Source organism: Podarcis liolepis, assembly GCF_965112155.1.
Source record: "Podarcis liolepis genome assembly, chromosome: 1".
NCBI lineage: Eukaryota > Metazoa > Chordata > Lepidosauria > Squamata > Lacertidae > Podarcis > Podarcis liolepis.
Window position 1 is genome coordinate 12232279 of NC_139554.1, and position 17453 is coordinate 12249731.

Sequence of the window (17453 nt, forward strand, 5' to 3'; positions counted from 1 at the left end):
ATAAGTTTGTAGAGAGAGGCTCTGTAGAGCCTATCGCCTTCCCTCCCTCCCGCCTCATGGCTTTCAAAATTAACCTTTATATCATTGCATTTTGTACATTTTCCAGTTCTAATTATACTCATTACAAAATGGCTCAAAATTTCTCATTACAAGTCTTTAGACAACCCTGCTAGTGATGTTAATTGCTTACAATAATCTGTCCGATATCATATAAATTTACTCCAGTCCTTTTAGAATACTTAATCATGCTGGTTTCGGATTTTTCCTGTCAGCTTCGCCAGTTCTGCAAAGTCCATCATCTTCATCTGCCACTCTTCTTTCGTTGGTACTTCTTGTTTGCATTTTTGGGCTAAAAGAATTCTTGTTGCAGTTGTTGCATACATAAGCAGTCTTTTATCTTCCCTCGGAATCTCTTCACCCACTATACCCAGTAAAAAGGCTTCTGGTTTTTTAACAAAAGTATTTTTAAACATTTTCTTTAACTCATTATAAAGCATTTCCCAGAAAGCCTTTACCTTTTTGCAAGTCCACCACATGTGGTAGAAGATACCTTCCCTTTCTTTACATTTCCAACACTCATTAGTTTTGTCTTGTACATTTTAGCCAGTTTGTTGTTGTTTAGCCGTTTCGTCGTGTCAGACTCTTCGTGACCCCATGGACCAGAGCACGCCAGGCACTCCTGTCTTCCACTGTCCAACCATCTCGTCCTCTGTCGTCCCCTTCTCCTTGTGCCCTCCATCTTTCCCAACATCAGGGTCTTTTCCAGGGAGTCTTCTCTTCTCATGAAGTGGCCAAAGTATTGGAGCCTCAGCTTCAGGATCTGTCCTTCCAGTGAGCACTCAGGGCTGATTTCCTCCAGAATGGATATGTTTGATCTTCTTGCAGTCCATGGGACTCTCAAGAGTCTCCTCCAGCACCATAATTCAAAAGCATCAATTCTTCGGCGATCAGCCTTCTTTATGGTCCAGCTCTCACTTCCATACATCACTACTGGGAAAACCATAGCTTTAACTATACGGACCTTTGTTGGCAAGGTGACGTCTCTGCAGTTTAGCTGGTGTTAAATACCATCTGCACATCATTTTCATAACATTTAGGGCAGGCAAACAGTGAGCATTCCTGCAATTTCTCACAGGCTCCTCCTCTACCTTTCTACCTAGGTGAAAGGGAAAGTGTCTCTGCCTCCCCAGAGGCTGCCAGGACTGGCAGAACATTCCCCTGTGGAAAGGCAGAGTGGCTCCCAGCATCTTATGGTGCTAGGGTGGGCGCCATGGACAGGAACCATGGAAGCATCAGAGGGAGACCCTGACGGCTGTGGAGAGGGAGATGGGGGGCTGGAGAGGGAAGCAGGGGCCACAACTCTCATTGCACAGACAGTCCTTGGCAAACCCACCATCTAAATTGTCCCGACTCGGCCAGCCCACGATGATAATCATGGTGGTGGTGATGATGATTAATTACATTTGCATACCATCCTATACCCGCAGTTCTCAGGACGGTTACGACGCAATCTAAAAACACAAAAGACATAATGAAAACAAAAACAACCCAGTAAAAACCACTGACCATAGACAGAGCAGGCATTATCTGTGCAAAGTTTCCCAGTGTGGGCAATGGCATTGTTGGCAGCCTTCACGTGGCCCCTGAGACCGGCAGCCGTCAAGTCACAATTCCAGTCGCCTGGCTGCTAGTTCTGGACTCGGTTTGTGTTAGGGAAAGAATGGAAGTTTCTAATTCATTTACTTGTCTGAGGTGCAGCGTGTGGTTACGATCACTAGAGGGCAGAAAAGGCTAGGCTATTTTAGCAGCTGAAGGGAGAAAAAAATCAACAGTTTAACCACTCACCTTAGTATAAAGGCAAAGGTAAAGGGACCCCTGACCATTAGGTCCAGTCGTGACCAACACTGGGTTGCGGCGCTCATCTCGCTTTATTGGCCGAGGGAGCCGGCGTACAGCTTCCGGGTCATGTGACCAGCATGACTAAGCCGCTTCTGGTGAACCAGAGCAGCGCACGGAAACACCGTTTACCTTCCCGCTGGAACGGTACCTATTTATCTACTTGCACTTTGACGTGCTTTCGAACTGCTAGGTTGGCAGGAGCAGGGACCGAGCAACGGGAGCTCACCCCGTCGCGGGGATTGGAACCGCCGACCTTCTGATCGGCAAGTCCTAGGCTCTGTGGTTTAACCCACAGCGCCACCCATGTCCCTCACCTTAGTATAGTTGTATCTAGAAACATAGAATTGCAGAGTTGGAAGGGACCCAGGGGTCATTTAGTCCAGCCCCCTGAAATGCAGGAATCTCAGCTAAAGCACCCATGAAAGATGGCCCTCCAACATCTGCTTAAAAACCTCCAAGGAAAGAGAGCCTCTCACCTTTCATGGGATTCCGTTCCACTGTCAAACAACTCCTACTGTCAGAAAGTTTTTCCTGATGTTTAGTCACAATCTCCATTCTTGTAACTTGAAGCCATTGGAGGACGGGAAAGCAGAGCAGAGGAGAGGTAGGTGAGCACGGTGAAGGCTTCGGGGAAGAAAAGGGAAAAAAACGCACGTGGCTGAGCCCTACCGGGAGCTCCAGCGGCAAGGAAAACACAGAGAAGCTGCATAACAAAGGAGATCACAGAAAAGAAAAAACAACCTTCCCCCCCCTTTTTTAACTCCCCCTTTTTTTTTAACCCCTTCCTCCCCCTCCCTCCCTCCCTTTAAAGAAAATATATATATATACATCTTTCTTATCCCTCCCCCCCATATACCTACTTTTACCATTTTTCTTTTTAAAAGAGGGGCCACTGCTGCTGCAGCCACCCTTTATTTGAATCTTTACTTTTATTTCTATCTTTTCTACTCACTATTTAAAGACACACTTTTCCACACACACATCCTCAATTTAAACCTCATTTTATTTCCACCTCAAACTCCCCTCTTAAGATTTAAAATGGCAGTACCCAGAAAACAGCCCTGAGCCATCACAGGCCATTTCCTGGGACTGCCACTCCGCCCCAGACTTTCCACTCTCTTACCTACCCTCTTTTACCTATACTTTACTCATTTTTAAAAAAAAAAAATAAAAAGCTCTATCTAAAGACAACCCCCCCCCCTCTTTTTTTACCTTTAATTCTCATTTTTATCTTTTACCCGCACATTTTTGGTTGCTTTTTTGCAGACGGAGAGTGGTGGCGGTGGTTGGGGGAAATAGTATTATTATTTTTTAAAAGACAGAGCAGAGCCATACAATTCTTCTTCTTTTCTTTCTCTTTTTAAAGCTCTTGTTGGCTTGTTCTTGAGGGGGGAATCTTTCGCCCCCAGCTACGACCACCACTCTCTCTTAAAACAAAAATTTCCTCCATATACCCATTTGGAGAATAAAAAATAAAAAATAATTGTATGGTTTTGTTTGATTTGTTTTTCTTAAGAATAATATTTCCCCCTGGTTATTGTTGTTATTTTTTGTTTGAGGGAAAGTAATTAAAAATGGAGGAAAATTAAACATATACCCTCTAATCTCTTGCATCTCTACCTGCTAACCCCCTTCCCTTTATATGAACTGTCTGTCCATTAGTCTACCCATCTCTGCCTACCTGTCCCCCCCCCCCCCGCCTCGGCGGCACCGCTGAGGCATCTACAGAAGCCCTAGAGAAGTTCTTAAAACACAGGCTAGAAGTGACACAAATGACCACCTAATCTAAACGCTCTGCAAAAGCCACCAGCCAACAAAGCCTGATCAGCTCAGCAACCCAACAATACCCAGGAACCACCACTGCCACAACTCCTAACCATCACACGCCCAACCCCAAGAGGATGCCAAGCCAACCTCAAACCAAAACCATCAGGGAGACCGAGATGACACCAACCATGGAGATGGCAAACAATGCTAAGATGGTAACTCCCCTTCAAGATGATGACCACCCAATAACGAAACGAGATCTGAGGGAAATGGAAGCACGATTAGAAGAAACACTGAAGGCCACAATGGCTCCCATGCAGGTACTAATCAACAACCTAACCTCCAAAGTGGAAGCTCTAGAGAACAAGAACCAAATGCAAGAAAGAATAATAGAACAATACCGGGAGGAGAATGCACGTGTGAACAAGAAACTGGACGAACTGGTAAACCAAATGGAAGCAGAACACAACGAGATGAAAATTAAGCAAGCCGACCTTGAAGACCGCAATAGACGTTGTAACATCCGCTTCCGCAACTTTCCTGAAAAAACAGAGGAGGAAAGCCCAGCAGACCTAATTATACGCTGGCTGAAAAACACAATCCCAAGCCTGAAACTTGAGGCAGATGACTTGGAGAGGGCTCACAGAGCCCTAAAACCTATGCCAAAACCCAGCGCCCCCCCAAGAGACATCATTGTATGCTTCACACGCTACCAAAAGAAGGAAGAGATATGGCACCAACTCAGAAACTCAAGCAACCTTCGATATGGAGAAACCCCCATTCTGGCCCTACAGGACCTATCTCAGGATACCCTAAACCGGAGGAAAAGCCTGCGCCCATGCACCCAGCGTCTCCAACAAGCAGGGATCAAATACCGATGGGGCTTCCCCTTCCGCCTCATTGTAACAACGAACACAACACAACACATGGCTACCAACATACCTGAGGCCCTGCAACTACTAAAGAACCTTGAACTCGACCTCCCGCCAGAATGGAAACTGACAAACCCACCAAGTGACAGCCCCAACCACAAGGAAACAACAGCAAACAGCTGGACAACGGTACAGAAGAAAAAGATACAACAGAAGCGGCGCAACAACGCAAACCAATACAGGCAAGCATCAAGCTCAGAACCGTCCCGCCGGCCATACGACACAAGAAACCAGACCAAGATCAACCAAACCAACTCATCGCAGATGGACAACCCTACAACAACAACAACCCCAGCCGAAAGAAGCAACCAGGAAAAAACCACAAACTGAAGGACTGGTGATTTCCCCCCCCCCTTTGCCCCCCAAAACATAGATTTAGTTAACACCATCAACATCCCCCCCCAGCCCCGCACCCCCACAGAAATCCCCACCCCAACACCAGTCCAGACGACCTCAACCACATTCCCCATCACCCACACCTTCAACATCCTCATACTCCATACTAAGGAAAAACAACTCCAACCTTAATAACACAATCCACAATCAGGCTAAAATCTGATACCCAACCAGCACTATGGTGGCACCAGAGCGTACCAACACCCACATCCCCACCCCAACACACCAACAATGTTGCTTATAACACTGGCAACATTGCTTATGAACCTTATACCTGACAGCAACACTACAAAGTCACTTCACACTGTCTCGCTGATCACCCCCTATCGCAAACAACAGGGGGGATGGCCTGTCCTTGAACACGGCCTTCCACACCAGCTGAGACCTAGGACCAACTGGCTAAATGCCAGATGGCCTAAAATACCCCAAACAAACACCTATATGACTACATATAGGAAACTCCCTACAACTTACCCCCTACTCTTTAACCCAAATCTCACTCTAATCCTACTAGCCCCCCACCCACCACACCCTAGGTCAGCGCAACCCCACTGGCTCTTTAAACAACACAAAGAGAGAGACACAAGACAACCCGAACGGGTTGGCAGGGAATCGCCCCACATAATAGATAAACAAAATGGCTAACCTAAAAGCAATTACATTAAACGTGAGGGGGCTGGGAAACCCCATCAAAAGAAAACGCATCACCTCATACATAAACACCATGAAACCACACATCACCTTCCTACAAGAAATACACAATCCACCCAAAGGCAGCAAACTCCTGAGCGACCCCCGCTTTAGTCAACAGTGGGTCGCACGAGGCTCAGGGAAAGCCCGTGGTGTAGCCATAATACTCAGTAGGGACCTGAACTTCACTGCCACAACAGTCCTCAAGGACAAAAAAGGCAGATTCATTTTCGCTAAAGGGACACTAGATGGCAAAATCAAGCTGACAATCGGCTCCATATATGCCCCAAACACGAAGCAACTAGAATTCTTCCAGAAAACACTAAACAAATTCCTCTCCTTCTCTGAAGGGGAAGCAATCCTAGGAGGGGACCTCAATCTAAATATGAAAGGTATATCCCTGAAAGACATCCACCCCACAACCCCATGGGCAACCTTCCTCCGAAGGAAACCCCCAACAACCAGGAACTCTTACAAGTTACTAAAAATGCTAAAAAACAGGGGTCTCTACGACATTTGGGGTGAGCAAAACCCGGGAGACATCAGCCATACATTCCAATCGGGACGCCATGACACAGTGTCCAGACTGGACAGCATTCTACTCACACAGGGTCTGATTCCCTCAGTAGAATCAACAAACATAGGCAACATTAAAATCACAGATCACGCCCCAGTAGAAGTCACTGTTAAAATAGGAGAAGGAACACAAACCACCCCATCATGGTCCTTCAGTCCCATCCTAACTACAAACAAACAAATTAGAGAGAGTCTCACAAAAACCCTCCAAAACTACTTCAAAGAAAACGATGTAAACAATACAACAACCCCCCTCCTATGGGACGCAATGAAAGCGGTCACCAGAGGAGCTTGCATAAAAGAGAAAACATTCCTTAAAAAACAAACCTCCTCAAAAATTAGCAAAATAGAACAAGACATCACAGTCCTCTTATCACGCTACAAACAAACAGGATCTAAAAAACTCCTCAAACTTATAGAACAGAAAAGGAGAGAACTAGACTCCTTAGAAATCAACAAAACAATGATCAACATTCTATACTCTAAACAACGTTTCTATGAATATGGAGGGAAAAACTCCAGATTACTAGCAAATAGATGTAGGAAAAAAGCACTAAAAACAAGAATACACTGCATCACCAAAAAAGACGGCAACATAACATTCTCCCCCAAAGAAATAATTTCAGAATTTGCAGAATTTTACTCCAACCTATACACCTCCCATAACCCACCAGAGAGGGAAATCAAAAAATTTCTAGCAGGACTGACCATGCCTACCCTAACTGATGAGGAACAGGAATTCATGGATAGCCCTATCACCCCAGAGGAAATAGATGCGGTCCTCAAAAACTTGAAACCACACAAAGCCCCAGGCCCAGACGGCTTCACAGCAGAATTCTATAAGAAATTCAAAGAACCCTTGATGCCCTACATGACCCGCCTATTCAACGACATCATAAAAGGGGGCCCCATCCCCAAAACCTGGACCCACTCCAAAATAGTCTCCATCCCAAAACCACTAAAAGACAGCCTCAAAGTAGAATCATACCGCCCAATCTCATTAATAAACCAAGACTACAAGATATTCACATCAATCTTGGCCAACCGCCTAAAAATCTTCCTACACAAGTTAATAGCCCCAGACCAGACTGGCTTTGTCCCTGGCCGCAATATAACAGACCCCATCAGGAAACTACTGAACCTGATCGAACACAGCAAGGCAACCAAACTCCCATTGACAATTATGTCCCTAGACATCCTCAAAGCCTTTGATTGCTTGGAGTGGAAATACATACTAGCAGTACTAACTAACATGAAATTTGGCCCCAACTTCCTACAAATCCTCAAACAAATATACTCCCAAGCCTCAGCAAAATGCAGAACTAACAATATGGATTCTAACACTATAGCTATCCAAAGAGGCACGAAACAAGGGTGCCCACTGTCTCCCTTCTTATTTATCCTGGCTCTGGAACCCCTAGCAATCCGCATCCGAGCAGCCACAGACATCAAGGGAGTGGAAATAAAAGGCAGGACCTATAAATTAGGGCTCTTTGCAGATGACCTAATGGTCACAACACCAGACCCCATAAGCACAGCAACCTCCCTAATCAGAGAACTCAACGCATTTGCGATGGTGTCGGGCCTACAGGTAAATTTCACAAAGTCAGAAGCTATGTGCTTCAATACCCCTCCTCACACCCAAAAAGAACTCACGAAGGTCACCAAAATAAAACTTTGCCACACCAAGTTCAGATACCTAGGGGTACAAATAACCAGAAACCTCAATAAATTGTACCTCCACAACTACAAGCCCCTGTGGCGACAAATTAACAAAGACCTAAAGAGATGGAATAACATGAACCTCACTCTCCCAGACAAAATAGCCATGATCAAAATGATCACACTCCCAAAACTAACCTACCTATTCCAAACCCTCCCAATCTGGATCCCCTCAACCCAACTTCACAGTTGGCAGAGAAAACTACACTCTTTCATCTTCTCACATAAAAAACCAAGAATAAGCCCCAAATACCTGCACCTCCCCACCTCAGAAGGAGGATGGGGAATCCCCAACATAGAAGCATATTACAACGCCAACCAAATACGACATATAATCCCATATATACTAGAAGATGAGACAAAACAATGGGTACACCTAGAGAAGGACACAATTGAAAACACCTGCACCACAACATACCCACTCCTCCCAAACAAACTAAAGAAAATTCCCACAACACTTAACAGGTACACACAGACCATGCTCAAAGCATGGAAAACACAAATAGGCAAACTATCCCCAACCCCATCCCCACTAATCCCCCTGGCATACCACCCATTATTCCACCATGCAGCACAAAACCTCAAGATAAAAACCTGGCGAACCAAAGGCTTGTATCGCCTAATAGACTTTTATAAAAATAACAAACCCTTGTCAACACAAGAAATACAAGACAAACTAGAAGACACCCAAATGCCCTGGTTAACACAACACCAACTACATGCCCTCTTAAACAACCCAACAGTAAAATCAGCAGCAACTAGGCCCCTGACAACCTTCGAAAACCTCCTCCTAACAACAAAGGGAAACGGTAAAGGGATGGTATCCGCAATATACAAAATACTACTCCAAAATCTCGCAAATCCCCTAGACGCAATCAAAAATCAATGGGAGAATGACATAGGCTATGAGATAAACCCCACTCAATGGACCAGAATGTGGTCTAAACCCCCCTTTAAATCCATATCAACGAAAAGAAAAGAACTCACACTGAAACTCACCTACAGGTGGTACCTAACACCAAGGAAACTAGCGCTAATACACCCAGGAACCTCACCAAAATGTTGGAGAGGGTGCACCTCCACAGGCACATACTTCCACATGTGGTGGGAGTGTCCCAAAATCCAACTGTTCTGGACAACAGCCATACAAGAAATTTGTAAAATAACTAAGCAAGTAATAGACACCACCCCAGAATTGGCCCTACTAAACATCTTCCAAGACAACAATGCCCATTTACACCACAAAGAACTCATAACCCACCTGCTCTCAGCAGCCAGAAACACCATAACCAGACACTGGAGAGACCTGTCAGGAGTAAGCATGGACCAATGGTATCAAATAGTATGGGAAACAGCCCTACTAGAAAAATTAACTAATAAACTGAAACTGACACGGGGACAAACAGAAGAAGATGCCTTCACCCCGGTATGGCTCCCCTTTATCACATACACAGCCCAACAGGACAATGACAATAATCCACCAACAGCATACAAATCAATATGGCTAACCTGATCCAAAACACCCACCCACCTCACTCACACACGAAAACAAAGATCACCGCAGCCAATCACAAGCAAACAATCACACCCTAGGCCAACCCCAACCTCTCTCACTACCAAAGGAACACAAGTGAACAACACAAGCACGCTGACACCAAACTCTACATACATTAAACATAATAGAAACACCGCCACCCAATCCCACCCTTATCCATCTTCCCTCTCTCCACCCCCTCTCTTTTTTCTCTCCTTTTTTATTTTTATTTTTATTTTCTTCTCCCCCTAATGCCTCAACAAATGAAACGGATTTGTAAAAATGTTACATGGGGAAAAATATATATGAGGCACTACACTTCTGTAAAACAAGAAAATCCTTAATAAAATATTTAAAAAAAAAAAACTTGAAGCCATTGGTTTGAGTTCTGGGCATGGGGACAGTTATTTTTTTGCTTGTTTACTTAAATGGCTTCTTTCTTTTTTGCTTGCTTACTTAAACGACTTCCCACAAAATATCTCAAAGTGATCTCATAGTCAAAACAACCAGCAATTAAAAGAGTTGCACATATATAAAAAAAGCAATTAAAAACAATTTCAAATCCAGTACAGAGGCAGACTGGAATAAAGATGTGCGCTTAAAAGGCTTGTTGAAACAGGAATGAAAAGGATTTCCAAAGGGGAGGTGTCACCATGCTGAAGGCCTTGGGTCTATGCCCACTCCCAGGCTTCTGCCACCCGAGGCGGCTGCCTCACTCTTGTCTAATGGTAGGGTCGGCCCAGCAGTAATACTTCTTCCATTGTTCTCAGTGTAGCAGTGGGGCCATTTATAACTTGTTTTTAAATATGTCCTTTTTGTCCGGCCCTTTCAAGGCGTCAAGAGTGATGTTCATAATCTTCCCCTTCTTTGATTTTTATCCCAAAACCAAACCTGCAAGGGAGGCTGAGAGAGGCCTAGGTTCGGCCAGTAAGCTTCCCAAATCCGTGGGGAGCCAAACTCCACGGTTTTAGTTGTTGCTGTTGTTGTTTAGTCGTTTAGTCATGTCCGACTCTTCGTGACCCCACGGACCAGAGCACGCCAGGCACTCCTGTCTTCCACTGCATCCCACAGTTTGGTCAAACTCACGCTGGTAGCTTCAAGAACACTATCCAACCATCTCGTCCTCTGTCGTCCCCTTCTCCTTGTGCCCTCCATCTTTCCCAACATCAGGGTCTTTTCCAGGGGGTCTTCTCTTCTCATGAGGTGGCCAAAGTATTGGAGCCTCAGCTTCAGGATCTGTCCTTCCAGTGAGCACTCAGGGCTGATTTCCTTCAGAATGGATAGGTTTGATCTTCTTGCAGTCCATGGGACTCTCAAGAGTCTCCTCCAGCACCATAATTCAAAAGCATCAATTCTTCGGCAATCAGCCTTCTTTATGGTCCAGCTCTCCAGTTATAGTTAGCAACACGCTAAGTGCTGCACCGCAGAGGCAGGCAAGGATTTACGCCGGCAAAAATGGCAGGTTCCAACAAGTGTCTGGCGGGAGTGGGGAATCAAAAGAATGACACTAGATATATAATATGAGGCGCAGCTGCAACTGTCACAAAGCAGGCTGGATGTTAAAGTAGGAAAGGCAGGGGGGTGATGATTATGTGATTTATTTTATTTCTATGCCACTTTTCATGCAAATAAGTCCCGGAGTCGTTTGCAAACATTACATAATAAGAACATGTCAGAACATAGCAGAACATCACAAATACATCATAAATCATATTTTGTTGTGTGTGATGGAAAAGAGACCCAGTCTGCTCATTGCAACAATCTGGAAGAGCTGCTTTGCAGACAGAATTAGGTTCCTGTTTTTAAAATACCAACCAGAAATCTCAGGTTGCAGCAAGGCATGCTGGGTGAAGCAGCCTTTGAAAAACCAAGAGCTACCAGCATCCACATTAGAGAGCCAGTGTGGTGTAGTGGTTAAGAGCAGTGGACTCATAATCTGGGGAACCAGGTTCGTGTCTCCGTTCCTCCACATGCAGCTGCTGGGTGACCTTGGGCTAGTCACACTTCTCTGAAGTTTCTCAGCCCCACTCACCTCACAGAGTGTTTGTTGTGGGGGAGGAAGGGAAAAGGAGAATGTTAGCCGCTTTGAGACTCCTTCGGGTAGTAATAAAGCGGGATCTCAAATCCAAAAGTCTTCTCCTCTTCTTCTACATCTGCTGTGGGAAACGGCATGCATTTTGTTTGCCTCGCCAGAGAGGTGCATGCTCTGGTTATCTCCCGCTTGGACTACTGCAATGTGCTCTATGTGGGGCTACCTTTGAAGGTGACTCGGAAACTACAACTAATCCAGAATGCGGCAGCTAGACTGGTGACTGGGAGCGGCCACCGAGACCACATAACACCGGTCTTGAAAGACCTACATTGGCTCCCAGTACGTTTCCAAGCACAATTCAAAGTGTTGGTGCTGACCTTTAAAGCCCTAAACAGCCTCGGCCCAATATACCTGAGGGAGCGTCTCCACCCCCATCGCTCTGCCCGGACACTGAGGTCCAGCGCTGAGGGCCTTCTGGCAGTTTCCTCACTGCGAGAAGCCAAGTTACAGGGAACCAGGCAGAGGGCCTTCTCGGTAGTGGCACCCGCCCTGTGGAACTCCCTCCCACCAGATGTCAAAGAGAACAACAACTACCAGACTTTTAGAAGACCTCTGAAGGCAGCCCTGCTTAGGGAAGCTTTTAATGTTTGATGCATTACTGTATTTTAATATTTTGTTGGGACCAAAGGAGAGGAAGAGAGAAGACACATGTCAGCTGGAGGGAGGAAGCAAAGACCAAAGAATGCAGGGCTAGACTGGCTATGCTGAAAAGCCAGACAGGAAGGTCTCCTTATTAGGGAGTACATATGGCAGGAAGTGGGCTGTGATTGGCTCTTTTATCAGTCACCTGACTCCTGGGGCTCAGAAAGTTTGGTCAGAGCATGAAACTCCTGCAGCTCCATCCTCTGACCAGTGGTGGCAGCAGGGAGCAGAGAATCCTCAGCAGGGCTGAAAGGCAGCTGCTCCAAGCTTGTGACTCACTTGCAAGATCTGCAAAAAGTTTCCTACAGATCTGGTGGCCTTGAGGAGGAGGCCGGAACCATTACGTGTTTCCGTTAGCAAACGTGCAAGAGGAAAAGAAGGTTGCAGCTCCCGCTAGAGCTATGGGCAAATCTCAAGGAAGTGTCCCTGCCATCTTGAAGTCAGGACACAGAAGGAAAAAGGGTTGAGGAGGGAAGAGGAAGTCAAGCAAATTCAGGCGCTGGTTCTAAAAGGCTGTGTACACATATTTTATTCCAGAAGAGAGAGAAATGGATGGGGGAAAGCAATTGGAGGGGTGGAAGATTCACAGCACGCCACCTTCCTTTAAATTGTTCACTAGCCCTTTGTGGAAGGGCTTTCAGAAACCCTTGAGAGCTGCTGTTATTAAACAGTACTGAGCACTGTTGTTTAGTCGTGTCCGACTTTTCATGACCCCATGGACCAGAGCACGCCAGGCACTCCTGTCTTCCACTGCCTCCCGCAGTTTGCTCAAACTCATGCTGGTAGCTTCGAGAACACTATCCAACCATCTCGTCCTCTGTTGTCCCCTTCTCCTTGTGCCCTCCATCTTTCCCAACATCAGGGTCTTTTCTAGGGGGTCTTCTCTTCTCATGAGGTGGCCAAAGTACTGGAGCCTCAGCTTCAGGATCTGTCCTTCCAGTGAGCACTCAGGGCTGATTTCCTTCAGAATGGAGAGGTTTGATCTTCTTGCAGTCCATGGGACTCTCAAGAGTCTCCTCCAGCACCAGAATTCAAAAGCATCAATTCTTCGGCGATCAGCCTTCTTCATGGTCCAGCTCTCACTTCCATACATCACTACTGGAATACTGAGCTAGAGGGACCATTTTTCTGATTCAGGCTATGTTCACATTACCACTGTGCTCTCGTCGCTGGTGTTTGAAACTGTGTGTAGGGATTATAACTGGCAGGGCTGTGCCCTAGCCTGCACCTTAATGGGGAAACCGCACAAGGCAATTGATTGTCTGTGTGAATAAGGTTACATCCTCACCAGACCTTTAGAGTGCATGGCTTACCTGGCTCCACCCACCCACCCCACCCCGCAATCCACACTCATGCAAAGAAACCTTGGAACTGCAGTTTGTTAAAGGCACTGGGAAGCGTCGCCTGTACGAGGGGTAACCATTCGGGCTTCCCACAGGCACCTGGTTGGTTACTGGAAGGAGAGGATGCTGGAATAGATGCTCCACTGCCCCCATCCAGCAGGCTTGCCTTATGCTCTTAAAACCACAGTTCCCAGGATTCTGTTGGAGAGTCATGCGTTTTGCATGCATGGTCATAGAATCATAGAGTTGGAAGAGACCACAAGGGCCATCGAGTCCAACCCCCTGCCAAGCAGGAAACACCATCAGAGCACTCCTGACAAATGGTTGTCAAGCCTCTGCTTAAAGACCTCCAAAGTAGGAGACTCCACCACACTCCTTGGCAGCAAATTCCACTGTCGAACAGCTCTTACCGTCACGAAGTTCTTCCTAATGTTTAGGTGGAATCTTCTTTCTTGTAGTTTGGATCCATTGCTCCGTGTCCGCTTCTCTGGAGCAGCAGAAAACAACCTTTCTCCCTCCTCTATGTGACATCCTTTTATATATTTGAACATGGCTATCATATCACCCATTAACCTCCTCTTCTCCAGGCTAAACATGCCCATCTCCCTTAGCCGTTCCTCATAAGGCATCGTTTCCAGGCCTTTGACCATTTTGGTTGCCCTCCTCTGGACACGTTCCAGTTTGTCAGTGTCCTTCTTGAACTGTGGTGCCCAGAACTGGACACAGTACTCCAGTGTGTGGATGTGATCTAAAAGTCATGATTACCAATGAATATCATTTATCCGTTTTGCACAAAGGCGTTTCTTGCCTGGTTTGTCTTTGTTTTGTCTCCAACCCTTTTGGCTCAGGTTGAGTGACAATGACACAGAGCCTCCGAGCAAATAAGACTTGCAGCCCCCACCATTCTTGGCTTGCCCAAAAACTTTTTATTTGCACTTAGGCAGCTCAAGGTCCTCTCTGTTGTGTCTCTCCTAGTAGTTGGGCCCTTTGTCTAACCCTGCTGCTCAGAAATCCCTCTGTGTGTGTGTGTGTTGCTTCTACAACAATCCTCCTTTCTTCATTTTCTCTTTCCAGGCTCTAGCCCTGCCTCCCCCCCCCCCCAGCTCCTTGCTTGCCTTGCCTATAAAAATCCTTGTTCTGCAGGAAACTGCAGCTTTGCTACTGCTTCTCTGGCTACATTTCACTCCTTTCTCCTTTGTCGCCTGGAGCAAACCTGCCTCCTTCCCCTTCCCCCTCTCCTGATCACTGAAAGGCAGCCAGCCAGCACCAGTGAGGAGCACCCGAGGCTTTTAGCAGAGCTCAACACAGCGGATTGGCAAAGGTGCAAAAAACAGGCTAGGCGAGCTGGAAAGCAAGAGAGAGGAAACAAAAAAAAAACTGCAGAGAGGGAAGGCGTCAGGAATAGCTGGATATGATGTTTGCCAGAAGCACCTTACTAAAAAGGTTGCCTGTTATATTTGCAGAACCGTCCTGGGCCCAAATAGGTAGGGCTGCCCTCTCCCTCCCCCACCCCAGGGGTCAGTTTTGCAGTGCTGCCAAGCTGTACAGCTTGAGCAAAATGGCAAAACCTTGCAGAGTAGCCAGCCCCACTGCTTGCCAGGATTGGTGTTGTTTTTAATTACATTTACATCCCACCTTTCCCTTCACAGAGCTCAGGGTGGTGAACATGCCTCTCCCTCTCCCTATGTTATCCTCACAACAACCCTGTGAGGTAGGTTAGACTGAGAGACAGTGACTGGCCCAAGGCCACCCAGTCTCCTAGGTCTTCATCCAACACCCTAATCCAGAGCTTTCAAAACTGTGTGTTGCGACACGTTAAGTGTGTCGGCTGCAGAGTGTAGATGTGCCGTGCAAACGCTCCCTGCGCTCCTCCCGGGGCTGGAAAGGGGTTAGTTTAACCTTTGGTTTGCTAGTGAAACTGAATTACTGTTTCGTGAAGTGACACGTGTCTAAAAAGTGTGTCAGTGACATGAAGCGTTTGGAAAGCTCTGCCCTAATCGCTACACCCCCACTGGTTCTCGCCAGTGTCTGTGAACAGAGCTCACCTCTCAATAATTTGCTGCCTCATTTCCAGAGCTTCAATAGTAGTTTTGAATCAGAGGTTTGAAAGCAGCACATCAGTCATAGGCACCCATGTGCCTGGAAATGCCTTCTCTGGCACCTTGGACGGCCTTTCTACCTCTGAAACTGGGCTTGGGGGGGGGGGGGAAGCATTCTCTTGTATTCCTGACTATCAGAGGTAGCAGGCCTTTGAATATCAGCTGATGGGAGTCACAAGTGGGGCAAGAGTGCAGTACAGTGGTACCTCAGGTTACAGACGCTTCAGGTTACAGACTCCGCTAACCCAAAAATAGTACCTCAGGTTAAGAACTTTGCTTCAGGATGAGAACAGAAATCGTGCAGCAGCGGGAGGCCCCATTAGCTAAAGTGGTACCTCAGGTTAAGAACAGTTTCAGGTTAAGAACGGACCTCCAGAACGAATTAAGTTCTTAACCTAAGGTACCACTGTATCTCAAAACAGATGGATGCCAATAATACCCTGATTTCCTTCCAGGATGTTACCACTCTCCCCATTAAATGATTCATTCATCCCACACTTTTCACTGCGTTCCCCCCTCACTTTCCTAACCACAAAAAGTCTTGCTTCTTTTGAAAGTGGACTTGTAGCACTGATGTTGTTGTTTAGTCGTTTAGTCGTGTCCGACTCTTCGTGACCCCACGGACCAGAGCACGCCAGGCACTCTTGTCTTCCACTTTCTCCCGCAGTTTGCTCAAACTCATGCTGGTAGCTTCAAGAACACTGTCCAACCATCTTGTCCTCTGTCGTCCCCTTCTCCTTATGCCCTCAATCTTTCCCAACATCGGGGTCATTTCCAGGGACTCTTCTCTTCTCATGAGGTGGCCAAAGTATTGGAGCCTCAGCTTCATGATCTGTCCTTCCAGTGAGCGCTCAGGGCTGATTTCCTTCAGAATGGATGGCACTAGGGTGTCTTGTGGCACTAGGGTGCCTTTATTCTACTAACCCAGTTTAATTGCATGAACCTAAATTTCTGGTGAGGGGACGCAGGTGGTGCTGTGGTCTAAACCACAGAGCCTCTTGGGCTTGCCAATCGGTCGGTGGTCCGAATCCCTGTGACAGGGTGAGCTCCCGTTGCTCGGTCCCTGCTCCTGCCAACCTAGCAGTTCGAAAGCATGTCAAAGTGCAAGTAGATAAATAGGTACCACTCCGGCGGGAAGGTAAACGGTGTTTCCGTGTGCTCCTCTGGTTTTGCCAGAAGTGGCTTAGTCATGCTGGCCACATGACCCGGAAAATGTCTGCAGACAAACGCCGGCTCGAGATGAGCGCCACAACCCCAAGTCGTCTGCGACTGGACCTAACGGTCAGGGGTACCTTTACCTTTAAAGTTCTGGTATGCACTTGAATACCTCCAGCAAAATACTGGCAGTCTGGAGGTGACCTAAAACATTGCAGCCTTTTTCTTCTCTTTTGCTTTTACACTTTGCAGAATCCCTTTATATTGAATATACAGGCACTCCACAGGGGAATTAGCATGAAACCAATGTGCAGATCTGAGAACCTCACATGCCGGTTTTGCTACCCTGCTTAGCTTTGCAAATACACTATCAGTTTTATTGCTGCACCACTAGAATTAACCCTTGATTCTTGTAAACACCCACAGACAAGAGCACAAGGTAATGGATAGCTGATTCTGAAAGCAACCTCTGAGAAGAGGAAACAGAAAATAGATAGATGAGTGGCACAAAGAAAGTCAGACGGGCAAAATGACTTAGTGACATTTTAACAGGTCACCAACAACGCTGAACACAAACCCCTTCATTCTGCCCCACTTACTTAACCC

General features: G+C 46.5%; 1 long non-coding RNA gene across 1 annotated transcript in view; it reads right to left on the reverse strand.

Moving 5' to 3' along the window:
* LOC310685923 overlaps nt 1-17453 on the reverse strand; it is a 160487-nt gene that overhangs the window by 25036 nt on the left and 117998 nt on the right. The window lies entirely within an intron of this gene.